This window comes from Leuciscus leuciscus, assembly GCF_965113295.1.
Source record: "Leuciscus leuciscus genome assembly, chromosome: 9".
Taxonomy (NCBI): Eukaryota; Metazoa; Chordata; class Actinopteri; order Cypriniformes; family Leuciscidae; genus Leuciscus; species Leuciscus leuciscus.
Window position 1 is genome coordinate 19,547,105 of NC_138733.1, and position 14,267 is coordinate 19,561,371.

At 36.3% G+C, this 14,267-nt stretch overlaps 1 protein-coding gene and 1 long non-coding RNA gene across 2 annotated transcripts in view; both read left to right on the top strand.

Annotated features, from left to right (window-relative positions):
• grik4 (glutamate receptor, ionotropic, kainate 4) overlaps nucleotides 1–14,267 on the top strand; it is a 375,294-nt gene that overhangs the window by 8,137 nt on the left and 352,890 nt on the right. The window lies entirely within an intron of this gene.
• Nucleotides 9,067–9,965, top strand: LOC309505611. Its single transcript, XR_014208519.1, has 2 exons — nucleotides 9,067–9,448; nucleotides 9,577–9,965. It is a non-coding gene; the product is annotated as an uncharacterized lncRNA (long non-coding RNA).

A 14,267-nucleotide genomic window follows, 5' to 3' on the forward strand; every position in this document is an offset into this window, starting at 1 on the left:
AATATATTTTAAAACGTAATTTATTCCTGTGATGGCAAAGTGTAATTTTCAGCATCATTACTCCAGTCTTCAGTGTCACATGATCCTTCAGAAATCATTCTAATATTCAGATTTTTGGCTCAAAAACGTTTCTTATTATCACTGTTCAAAACAGTTGTGATGCTTAATTTTTGTGAAAACCATGATTTTTTGTAAAAAAAAATTAGGATTCTTTGAAAAATAGAAAGTTAACTGTTTAGTCAGTTAACTGACGCTTGGCGCGCTCTTTTTTACTGCCTTTCTTTCGTCACATATTTTAATAATCATCAATTAGGTGTCATTCAAAAGGTTACGAACTCAAAGTTCATCATGTGAAAACCTTTTTGAATTTGAATGTTGCGTAACCATGTAAATGGTACTTTCAATTATTTTAGCGGGCTCCTCCACTAGTGGGCAGTGTCAGGTTTCATTTATACGGTAATCAAAACCTTTTCGAATCCTGACAAAACAAGATTCAAGTCTCAAGATTCCATATTTGGCTATTTCTGATAGTGATATTTGGACAGAAATGTTTTACTTTGTTACAGGAGAATGCATCAAAAAAGAATTCAATAGAATGTGGGTGACACCCGGTGGATGTTTTTGGTATAGTGCCTAAACACAATCTAATAGTAACTTAAATTTTTGTGATATCAACTTCAAATTTGGAACACACAGCGTGGTTAGATATATGGCTTTGATTTTATAGTAATTTTATAATAAAATAATAATGTTTAGTACAGTACATTTGATTTACAGTAAATCTTTTGTAAAACTAAAAATGTCTTTACTGTCACTTTTGATTAATTTAATGTGTCCTTGCGGAATACAAAAACTGTGAGTGGGTAGTGTGTATATTTACATTATTAATATTTTATTTCCTAAATGTGGTTAAATTCTAAATGTGGCTTTGCTGACCCCCATTTAAAAACCGTAGAGTCTTAAGAATGTAGTGTCCCTGTATTACCCCCAAAACTCTGCTCTGTCCATTTCATTGGATTTTCCACAAGTTCCCATGTTTTTGTTTTGGATAAACAGTGGTGCCAGTTCATATCTGGCTTGTGACAGGGTCATTATCTTCCAGGACTTTGCTGGAATAGTGAAAAATGTAAACTGTTCTGGTGGATCTTTGGACAGCACAAGCATGGTGATGGTTATATCAAATTAGTGCCATTGAGATACCGTTCTGGCTTGTCACAATGTGCTCGCTTGGTAAACCAGTTATGCTACATAAACTGTAGGCTACATTTAAATGAATAAACTACAATTGAAATAAAGATAAAACAATTAGCCAACAATTTGCTTCTATCTGCAATTCATTCAGCTACCACCGTTAAGAGATTATTGTGAATCTCAAGGACATCTGCAAAAACAAAGATTAAAGATTTTTGCAGAGAAGTTAAGATTAAAGTGCAACAAAGACATCAATTATGGAAAAAAGATACAAAACAATATTGAAGGATTCGGATGCTGCAGTGGGCACAGTTGATTAAATTATCAGGAAGTGGAAGTGACATCAAACCACAGACACTGTCTAGGAAAAGTTGTCCTTCAAAAACACTTTCCGCAGTTAAAATGGCATTTTAAATCTTTATTTCTGAAATGTGACATTTTATTTGCACAATATAAGTGCATTAAGCCCTGGAATGTGTATTAAAAATGTAAATAACTTTTGATTTCATCTTGACTTTAAAACATTGTTACTGTTATCAAAGATAAAACTATTAAAAATAGTTTTCAATTATTGAAATTAAACTGAAAGAAAATAAAATGTAAACATTAGATGAAATGTTATCATTAGATAAAAAATAAAAATATAAAATGAAATTCAATAATATACAAATTGACAAATACTATAATATTATATAATTAATGCTAAAATAAGACTTACTATAATCTTAAATTCTTTAACACTTTGAAGAAACTTTTAGTGCAAATTGCTAATAATATTCTTCTTTATCTGTGCATTCGTTTTTCCAAACTCAGAGGCACAGTTTAGCCAGGGTTTTTCCTGGCTCAAAACAAGGCGGAGGTGGTAAAATCCTGATAATGTATTTTAATAATAAGATAATTGAATATTTATCTTTCGTAGACCATCATATACTGTGTTTCCCACAGTATTTTTGTGGGTGGAGCTCGGTACCTCTAGGGATTTTTTTTTTATATTTTAAAGATAAATTCATTAATCTGGTGCACTTTGAGTCACCCGAATCCACTGTTAAAAATAAATAATCCACCCGCCCACCACACAAACCTATGATATTCTTTGATTTAGATCTCTGCATCTGATCATCACATTACAATTATTCAAATTCTCAGTGTTAAGCATGATAATATGGTAACATATCACACTGAAGTTGGCTGATTTAAAATGAACATTTATTTAAATTAAAAGTACTTCTTTTGGCAAAATTACATTTCCTTAATAGCCTAAACAGAGGCTTTGCTCTCTTGAAACTTAAATTGTCAATGTTTCATTACATCACTGTTGGAAAACACTCTTATCAGAATAATATTTTTACCTTTATAAAGAGCATTTTTTCCCTAGTGGTGCATTTTTATTAAATGTATGCTCCATCTTTCATTTCAAATTCTTAAATTTGATCAATACATTCAATTAGAATAATAAGACACTAGGCCAGGGGCCTTATATAAGCCTTATAATGAAGGCAACACGCTGTAAGTGTCTATATTAGCTTTATTAGCCCCCTAGTATCAAAATGATAAGTAGCCTAGGCTACAAATACATAATGAGCATTCATGATTAAATGTTTATTTTCCCTGCAGCGCATCCTGGAGAGAATGACGCACCACGTGACTACTCTACGATGGTGCTTTAAGTTTAACTTCCATTATAATTTTAATGTATTACGTTTTATTTATTTGTGTATTATTTTTACAACGTTGAAAAACTTTAACCCTTTCACACGTAAGTTTAAAATATTCTGACTGACCCCCCCAGCGTGAGTTTTTCAAGGCGACCGTTATTTAGAATAGGTGTGTTCGACATCGGCTGCGGCTGGATGTAACCGATCGGCGAGAGTAGCCGCGTGCAGGTGGGGAGGAGCTGCAAACGGAGACGTGAAGTCGGACACTTTCTGGTTCCCGTAGTGACCGCTCACGTGGTGTTTGCATACTTTACCACAGCTGAAGTGAAATAAATGTAATATTGGCCAAATAATACACAGATGTTTCAGAGACATTTTCATTCAATAGGCCTACTTTATGTACTGCTTCATACAGCGTCTGTTTGAACAAGAATAAAGTTCAACATAATTGTTACTATTAATGAAGTGGAGTCTATACGTTTTTTAATCAGTTTTAATTTGATAAACATGACACAATATAACATACGACATGAAAAGAGTGTTTACTGTTATAAAAAACTGATTTGAGAGCTTTAGAGGAACTAAAGGTGATCGAATAAACACGGAAAACACGTGATCGTTGTCATGCGGTGAATCCGGCCAATCGTGGGACAGCTGTGTCGTCATCAGCCCTCCTGCAGCCCAGTGCAGCCGCTCTTGAGAAGCTGCGCTGGCTGAGTTCTCCGGCTACTCTCGAAATGCTCTCGCGGTACTTTGATGGCATATGTCACAGTCACGTGGCGTCGGCGCTGTATCAAGTCGGACAAAATTTCTAACCGGCATGCACTGCTTCAAGTCAGCCGCCGATCGGTCTGCGCAGAGCTGTATGAAGTCGAACAAGCCTACTGTGTCACTTTATGGTTTCCAAGGTGACGCGTCATTGCGTGTCACGTGACACACCGCAGCAACAACAGAGCTGAATGAATGATGATCTGCTTTTATGTCATTTTTCCTTTTTATTCAAAATATTCACACATTTGTTAGATATGGCATGAAATATCTGATATTCCGATTGTCAATTATATGCAAGTGGAAGTGTTTTGTTGTTTAAACACCTTTATAACGATCGCGTTAGTTGAGCTGTATGCGCTGCCATCTTAGTTTGTGCCGCAGACGCAGTTCAGAGAATCGGATCTGTTGGATTTACAACACGTGAATTCATCCACTTCTCCCGAAATACATCAAAGTAAGTGGCTGGTGAACTGGGAGAAGAATAGAGTAAACTTTAAAGTTACTTACACAATGTATATCTGATATGAATAAAACGTGTCTAATTATAATGGAAAGGATTATTGCCTCTTCCTTTAACATCAGTGTGTATTTTACAAACTCTAAATGTATTGTTTTTTTAGTACTTATATGTCTGAAACCTAAAATAAACATTATGTGGTTGAAAACACTGAAAAGTTGTGATATATGACAGCTCTGAGCGCGCCTGTCTCTGGCTCAGCGCCAGCCAACGCGCGAAAGCACATTTGAATTTAGCAGTTGATCACGTCATGCACTGACTGTTCTGATCACACCGATGCGATCGTACGTGCGAAAGGGTTAAGAATGTTTGTCATGTTTTTCCTCCTACAGAAATTATATTAAAACAAAAAATATTTTTTCCATTTTCATATTTTTTAAAAAGCTCCAGGGAGCCACTAGGGCGGCGCTTAAGAGCCGCATGTGGCTCTAGAGCCGCGGGTTGCCGACCCCCGCACTAGGCTGTTACAAATCAAATTAAATAATTTACATTGAAAAATTACAACTTTAAATGAGATTATGAGGGTGCAAGTGCAATTCTCCTTCACTAGTCCCTTCAAAAAAATAAAAATAAGACACACGTGTCCCGGACAGCATTAACGCTGAGCCCTGATATGTTTTCCCTGAAGAGAATTACGTAGTTGATAACGAAAGTAAAAGAGTGACGCACGTTCACTGCGCTTTACCGTGATGAGAGTTCGGTGTCTTTATTAAACTCAACATATTATAGTGATTTATCTGTCATCCACTCTCGATTAATTGGAATGTTATGTTTTTATTACTTGGCCCGCCCGACCCGCGGATTATGATGATCTGCGCAGCACTATTGGCAAACTATACGGTTTGAGAATGGACACAGGCCGGGAACCCGCAACCGAACCGTCACGGTGGAAAAAGTATATCTGAGCATGTGACTGTCTGTCCGAGTTTTGTCGAGAGCTGGAGGCGGCACGAAATTTGACGGAGGCGGCCACCTCGTAATTCTCTATGCAGGAAAAACCCTGGTTTAGCTTACCAAAACAACTTGTTATTTTTCAAATCTTAGACATGTATTAAAACCCAACTTTGATTCCTTCTTTGTCATGCATACATAATGGCATGGGATAGTGCAATATGGAAGTCAGGCACAGAGGGAGAAGGCAGCTCATTAGTCACTGCTTCCCCGAATGTTCAATTGTGTTACCAGATGCTGGGCCTCATCGCAGATCTCATCTTTAATCAACTGGAGAGCCAGAACGGAGCCTCTCTTTTAAACTGATTGTTTAGAGAAGAGTTGCATTTAATGCCACTCACCCTGTCATCGCTTGCTTGCTCGTTCACTCGTTCAGCAGGACTACAATGCTCTGGGCGTTCTTATCAGTTCAGCCCTTTATTCCTGAAGCGAACGTGACACTGGGTCGACAACATTTGGCTTCATCCACTTAACCCCAGCTGCACGATGACAGCTTAGATGGGTGTCCCCTCTTGGGATAAGGATACATTTACCACTCAAGTGGATCGGGGCAAGTTGGGTACTTCACAAAATGGAGAGAAAAGCTCCATCTCTGTTTGTTTCCCGCTGTGTATCAATGTTGATTTCAGGTCAGAGCAGTGAAAGAAGTCGGCTGTAAGAGCAGAGGAACGATGCACAGCCTGGTGTAATTACCCTTTCGTGGTGAACAACTCTCCACTCTGATATATAGCCCTATGTGTGTTGTATAAACATTATGGCCTTCAATCATAGTCCTGTGGAATCACGCAGGAATCGTTGGTCTAAACACTGTCTTCCGACCTGCCCCTAAGCATTACTGTATATGGCTGCACATGAATTGTGTTCCTCAGTTTGTGAATCCACCAAAATGGTCTTCCAAAAAATTGTCAAATTGACCAATTCCGTTTTGGAAAATGGAGATGAATTTTTTTGACAATTTTTAAAATTACATTTATCTCACCTAAATAATTGCTCACTCATTGTATTTGTGTTGTGTAAACTCTTAAGCAACTCCCTCATTGTAAAAACACAAGGAAGCTTGATTTCAATCTTTGAATTAAATTGAAAAAGTAGCACAAATAAATACAATAGAATAAAGATACAAATGAAAAAACTATAGGGTCCTCTCACCATCGGTGCTCGGGCCCTAATAAACAGAAGTTTTTTTGGGTAGGTCTAACACTAGTATTCAGGTTCAGAAATACAACAAAAATATGAAAAATATTTTATCAAGTCCATATTATGCCCTTACAGAGTCTTGATTTTGTTGTTGGGGTCTACAAGCATAGGTTTTCATGCTTGAATGTTCAAAAAACACATTATTATTTTTTACTTATTTTACATTGTTGCAGCACCTCTCCTCCTAATCTGTCAGTAACGCTCCGTTTAGTTCCTGTCTCCATAGAGCCCCACTTTCCGAAAAGTGCAATGTGCTCTGATTGGTTGGCTGGACCAGTGTGTTGTGATTAGTCAACTGCTTCGAGCACTTTCGGAAATGTCATTATTTTTTTTCCATATGTCTTGGAATTATTTAAATGAGGGATATTGTGACCTGTACGTACCCGGAAGAAAACTTAAGACTAAAATCGAGGCGTTTCAGGGAGTTTAGAAACAGTGCTTACTGATATAGAGAATAACTCCCAGAGTGGACTTTGTGCTTTGTAACTTTGTAGACCCTTTTCATTCTCAAACAGCAACATTACACACTAAAGAAAGTTGAAGAAAGTTGAAAATGTTAAAAAGCATAATAGGTCCTCTTTAATAATCTGAAGAACCTTTTACACCTATAAATAATCTTTTGTGCAATGAAAACGTTCCATGAATGTTAAAGGTTCTTCATGGAACCATCAATACCAACAAAGAACCCTTTTTTTTTGATGGCTTATAATGTTTTTGGATTAAAATTTAATATTATATTAATATTGTTGGCTTACTATGTTGCTTAATGTGTCACCCTGGACCTTGCAAAGGTTTAAAGGCACAAATAAGACACATAATTACTGTGTTGCAACTATAATATCTTCCAAGATCACAGAGCAATGAACCTAATCAGGAATCTCATTCAGCCATTTAATCAAATGTGTGTGTGCATTGAACACACATTCACACATGCTTTGTGACTGGCTAAAAACAGCTTTGAGGTATTGGCTCACATGAGCATCTTTTAACAAAAGATTGCTTTTAGAAAAAGAAAATTGCTTTAAGTGTTCTTAAAGATTAAGTGAGCGTAAGATGGCAGCAAAGGTAACAGGAAATGAGCTTTAAGTATTAAAAATCCAAAATCAACTGACTGATATTGGATATGTATTGTGTATACTTCCCTTTTTATTTTTCTCCTTTTTACGTTTAGATTACCTTTGATTTGATAAATTATATTAAAAATGGCAAAATATTGGCAGACAAACTATAAGGTTCTAATATGTTGTACATACATGTAACTACATTTGGTTAAAGTTGCGATGAAACAGAAACAGCGTCATCTTTTTTTCAGCATTATGATTCATTCAAGTGAAACTTGAAAAATGTGGAAAAATATTGAATAAATATTGAATAAATATTGAATAAATATTGAATAAATCAAATATGGAATAAATATTGGAAAATAAATTAAAATGTTGGGTGGGACTTGAGACTTCTGTTCATCTGTTGTTGATTGGATATTTACAGAAGATAACTTTTTTATACCAAATTTGAGGTAAAAAAAAGAATTGTTTAAAATAAGATCACTAAGTGAGTTTTAATTTCACGTCGACTTTAAAATATTAGGCCTAATTCAGGAAATATTTTGTATGAGATGTAATATGAGATTTGTAATGTAATGTGAGACTTTTTTATATCATGTGCATTAATTCTGTGTGTGTGTGATATATGCCGCTTGAATTTATGGCTCTGGAATGAATAAGTTATTAACAGGTGAGAATACACATAAGTGGCAGCCTCTGTATGGGAACTGGCACTCTGTAATTGCCTTTAGTTTCAAGATGGCAGGATACGTCAACTCCTAATGGTGTTTCAGTGTCCCATAGCATACGCACTCCACTGGTATATCTGTCAAATTAATGAATTGTCTAGACGCATAGGGATTTATGTTAAATAACGGAGGTGGAATGCAGGTAGCACCTACCCTGATGTGTCTTCTACATCTTTTCATCTGCTCTTCTCTACTTTACTGGTCTGTCAAATAGCTGTACTGGAGCATGCTGGCACACAGGCTTGATTGATCTTCTATGCTTGAATGGAATTTCCTCATTTTCCAAACACTAGTCCAAAAAGGCCATTCTCTGCCACGTTATTTGTCACGAGAGCTGTTATCTGTGTGCGTAGTGAGTTATTTCTGTGCTTTTTTGGACTGCAGACGGTAGTGTGTGTAAGAGAGCATAGGCTGTTATCATCGACAAACAGTGAAGGGTGAAATAAGTGGGATGCTTCAGGCGATTCTCTCTCTCTGTTTTACTCGGTACACTGTGTCTTTACAGTCCAACTCCTGTTCTGTTTCTGTTCCCCCAGTTTCTTTTGCACATGCCTCAGTAAACCCCACCATACCAAATTGTGTCTGTTTTCAGACCATCTATCTATCTATCTATCTATCTATCTATCTATCTATCTATCTATCTATCTATCTATCTATCTATCTATCTATCTATCTATCTATCTATCTATCTATCTATCTATCTATCTACAGTATCTATCTACAGTATCTATCTATCTATCTATCTCTCTTTGAAATATTATAATAAAAGGTATACTTTTAAAGTGTTATGTATTGTATACATATAATATCAATATGTATAAAACATCACAAGTAATATTATAATGAAATATATTACCCCTTTACATAAAAGTTATATAAACTTAAGAACGTAAAGCGTGGCTAAAAGTCAGCTCCGTTTTATAATAGGGCTGGGACAATACACCTATTTCCAGATTCGATACTATCACGATACTTGAGCGCTGATACGATATGTATTGCGAATTTTTTTTTAAGAGTTGGGATTCGATATTGCAATATATTGCAATTTTTTTTAAACTAGACCATCGGGAAAAGTTAAATCATGATGAATCAAAATGTATAAGATGAGTTATATTTACAAAAACAAATCATCACATCTCTCTGACTTTTATTTCAGAAGCATCATACAATACTACATTCTCTTGAATAAATTATTCAATAACAAATACATTAACAGTCACTTGTTTGGCGAAACAATGTAATCGATAAATGCGTTATTTTAAGCACCAAGTTGCTATCGTTGACATCAGTGTTCATATTTGAACTTTAAACTTTTATACAAGTACTTCTATGATAATTTTAACTATTGCATCACAGAAATAATGATACTATGAGGTTGAAAAGACTGTTTGTGAATCTGTCCCATAGCATACGCACTCCACTGGTATATCTGTCAAATTAATGAATTGTCTAGAATTTTTAAAATTTTAACTATTGCATCACAGAAATAATGATACTATGAGGTTGAAAAGACTGTTTGTGAAGCTGTTTCATGACAACTCTCTCCAGCGGCAGCGCCAACACAGATCTGAATGTTGCGATATGATTTTGTCAAAGTTGAATAGACAGACGAATTGAAAGATCGCGTGGGTGTTTGAATCGAGATCACAGTCTTTTAAAGATGAATCGTGCAGCTCTATTGTCTTATCTCTCAGCATACGAGTAGCGCAAGGGCTTTTCAGTGCTTTCACGTCTCTTCTCCACGCGTCCACTTGGGATATTACGTCACTCAACACTCATAGATAACGACACATTTCATCCTCTGTTGGAACGAAAGTGGCTAACTTCTGTCAACCTCATCTACAAGCAAGGACAAATATAAAGCAATTGAATTTGATTTAATATCGATTCTGGAATAAAAAAATCTATAGAATCGTAAAAAAAAAAAAACACGCGATAGCTAGGTGAATCGATTTTTTTCTCCCAGCCCTATTTTATAATATTACTTTTATTGTGTCTTTATAATGTAGCTGTGAAACTTGGACTGATACTGGATGTGTCATTATTTGTTGTGTAATATAAACCTTTTCCAACAAAAGTAACTACGACGTGATATAAAACCTACAGTTATGATGAAATAAAATTACTCATACCCCCAGCATTTTACTATCTGTAGCACTGGAAGGCAAGTCTTACTGAAGGGCACTGTGTTAAATCAAGATTGATTCTTTCATTTGGGAGGAGCACTCAAGAATCAAGAGGCGAAGATCACCAGTCTTTTTTTGGATCCTTGGCTGAACCTGAGTTGTTATCATTCTCGTGATGTCAGATTTTCTGTTGAAATTTGGCCAGCGAGCCGTGAGTCAGAGCGGCGCAGCTGACTGTGTGGTGGAAGGCGGGTGTGGGTGGTCTGCGCTACTGTATGGCGACTCTTATGTGCCAGCCTCATCTCCATCATAATCAGCCCTGCAGGCACGAAGCAAAAAATTGCACCTCACACTCTGCTCATCTTATGAGGTCAGGAGGACACACACTCTTAGATCTCGCTTTCATCATCCTGGGAAAGTCAACACAGGATAAAGAAAGCTAGCAATCTTCTGCCCACCCCTCCTCCGGGAAGGCTGTCTTGCTCCTATTAGCGTGTCATTGCTCTGCTAATTAAACCCACAAAGAGAATGTAAGGACAGGAAGTGGATATGGCGCTTTTTGTAAGCAATTATGATTGTACCTTTTAAACGGCTTAATCTGCAGGAAGGGAGGCACTGGGTGTGATCTTCTGTCCAGTATTGATTTAGGACTTGTGATGTCAGCACAGTGATTACTCAGCCTCAGTCTGTTCTAAAGCCATCGTTCTCCAGCACTGACCTCCATCTGCAGGCTGACACATCCAATAGTCAGTCACAGCCACTCCTCCAAATGACATTTTCTGGACCTTTCTTTACTCTTCTGTCCTTTGATGTACCCACATTTCTAATTACTGCTGTTTGCTGAGGCACTAGTGCTCAAACTTGCCATGAATTTGAATGAAACCTGAAATCTTGCTGCTTGTTGTGCGGTGTGCTTCTACTTTTCTAAGCAGTCAGACAATTATATAGTGTTGTCACGAATCTCACGATACTGGAATTTCCAACTTCGATACGATACCTTGAAAAATATCAATATTCGAGACCATTTTCGATACCACGGGGAAAACTGCCATATACCCCCATACAGATCATTTATTATCTCATAATTTTTTGATAATTTTGTTGCAATATATTTTGGATTGGGCTAGCTGGAAAATTGGAAAACAGATTTTGTTTTTTGGTAGACAAATAAAAAAAGCCAAATAAATTTACATTAAAGGAAAACACCCCAGCAAGAGGATCTTAAAACTTAAGGGCAGACTGTTTTTAACACACCCTAGTAACTGCATATCAATGCACTAACAACCAGATTTATTATACTTTTTAATATTTTATTTTTGATTCTGATTTTGGCCTTTCAAATTAGTTTTTTTTTAGTTGTTACACTATGGCTGTCAGTTCAAGTTTAGTTAGTTTTTTTCAGTGTCTGTAGTTAAATTTTTTTAAATGTAAGTATTTATTGTTTATTTTAACTATTTAAGTTAATGTGCTGACTTGTTTCATTTAAACAGGTTTAACAGCAATACATTTCTTTGCAGTCTACTGTTAACACTGTCTAATGGTTTATCATGTTTAATGAAGGCAGGTTGTAAAGGTTTCCATTTGTATAATTTGTGAAATAAAAACTGAAATGAATTTGTGGTTTACTTTTAGAGCTTATTTTCATATTTTATTGAATTGCACAATTTTTACACTGAGAATTCTTATAATTTTTTGATCCATTGAAAAGCTTTTTAATCAGGTTCAGTTAATTTAGTTGTTTTTATGAAAAATGACAAATCTTACATTTGTCTTAATTATAATCTAAATGCCAAAGCCAAAAAAGCTGTTATTGCTTAAAAAAAAAAAAAAAAAAAAAAAAAAATATATATATATATATATACATATATATATATCTTTTTGTTTTGAAGCCATGATAATGTATTTTAGCTTAATTTTTTTATTAAGAATTTCTATTTCAGATGACACAGTTTTCTTTTCTTGATAATACTGCAAACAGCCACTCAGAACACCTTAGCAACCACATTGAACACCAAGGGAAGCTACGCTTATGTTTTCTTTCATCAAATGTAAATATGTAGTTATTTTTAGTTTTTCACATACGAAGGATACATATTTGTTTCAGGACAAATGAGCTCCATATGTTCATGTTCAGGCATGTGAACAAAGTTTGTTTTAAAATGAACTGAAAATGTTGTCTGGCTCTTACAGTATCATGATTGTAGGGTTTCATCAAGGTTGAGCATCAACATCTGTTGTTTTCTGAACCAGTGCACCAGAATGGGGGTTAAGCCAGCACTATTGGGCTAACAAGAAACAAAAACTGTCTGTCTGGTGTAGCTTAAATTTGCTCCAGAATTGTGTTTTCTCAGATGACTTGCATTGTTAAATTTGCGAACCATTGGGTGTCTGCATGTTCAGGTTTTTGTCACTCTCAGTGCTATGATGAGTTTTCTGTTATTTCTCTTAAAAGCCCAGTGCCTTGTGAGTCCTGTGGGGTTAAGAAAGGAATTTAATTTGCTGAAGCAGAGCTGGGATAATTTAGCACTGTGGAATGAATCACATCTGAGGTTCATTTTCTGGAATGCTCCTTTGAGATACATGCTGAGCCTTAGAGATGGCTGTAGCAATGGACATTAAAACACAGAGTAATGAAGACAGAGTGCTCTGAGAAGAATGGATGTCTCTCTCACTCTCCTTCTCTGTCACTTCTCTGTCACACATAAATCCTTTAGTTTCTCCAACTACTGTTTGTGTGGGATGTCAAGACAATTTAAGTATTAGCTATCAATAGGTCACAATAAGCCACTGGTATTTGTCTCTGGCTTATGCTTTAATATCTTGTTTGAAATAGGATGGTTTCTCAAGCTCTCCATTGTTGACATGGAAAACAACAGTGTGTTTTGTACCAAAAAGGCTTTTGTGGAAAATGTGGATTATTGCGAGATCCTCAGAGATAAAACCTTCCGTCTTTGATCAAGGCATTGACAAAAAACCCATCATTCTTGGTAAACATTTAGTGGGATTTTTCTTTTTACTGCTCATACGTTATTTTTTAATTGAAGTTATCAGGTCGTTTTTGGATCAACTTTGTCTAAGTTGTTTCTTCTCAAATTTCATAGCATAAGCCAAATAATTTGGTCTTGGTAGACAGTTGATGTCTTGGTACCTTGGCAAATCAGTGTACATTGTGTAACATTGCTGAAATATCTCACTAACATAATTTCATTTTCTTTTTTTAAATCGTAATAATATTTCACAACATTAGTGTTTTCGTATATATTTTTAATCAAATAAATGCAGCCTTATTGGTGAGCGTATTGGTACATTTTTTTGAAAAACATAACAAAATCCTACCAATTGCATTTCCTAGACAGATCGACAGCATTTTTGACTATTTTATTAGGTCTCTAAGACTCTGTAAAAAGACCACATGTAATTTTTTTAATATAGCCTCCCAAGACCTGGGCTTTGGTTTGGCGTGCATTTTAGATTTCTTCTAGCTTTTTGGGGTTAGGAGGGACCAATACATATAATAACCAGATATTATCTTTGAACATGATGTCCACATATGTGGACACTGGGTCTGTATTCACAGAAAACAATCAAGACACCATTGTGTAACAAAGTGCAAATCTATTTTATTTACAGCCTGCAGCATTGGAGCAGTATACAATCAGTTTAATTACATCTTGATCAATATACTGGTTTAAATAGTCCAGTGGGGTCCAGGCTTCTCTGTCCTGCTCAGTTTCCTCCTCAGACTCAAACTGGGCCAGGTTTGGGGTCAATGGAGCAGCCCTCCAGCGTACTCCTCGTCCTTGCTTGGGTTGTCCTTCAAAGCTTGGTCCTGGTGTTGGCTCTTCAGGGTCCTCGTTTGAGCCATCAGACTCAACCTGCTGAGTCCGACGTCTGGGAGTGCACAAAACGACAGTGCACAAAACGACAGTGCTACGGTCTGAACGACAAGTTTCAGCACGGAGACGTTTACGTCCCCGGCTTGGCCTGTGGAATGGGGTCTTAATCCCCACTACTCTCCTCCTCGCTGCTGCTTGGCTCCTGTTGTGGAGGATGGTAATCAACGTCGT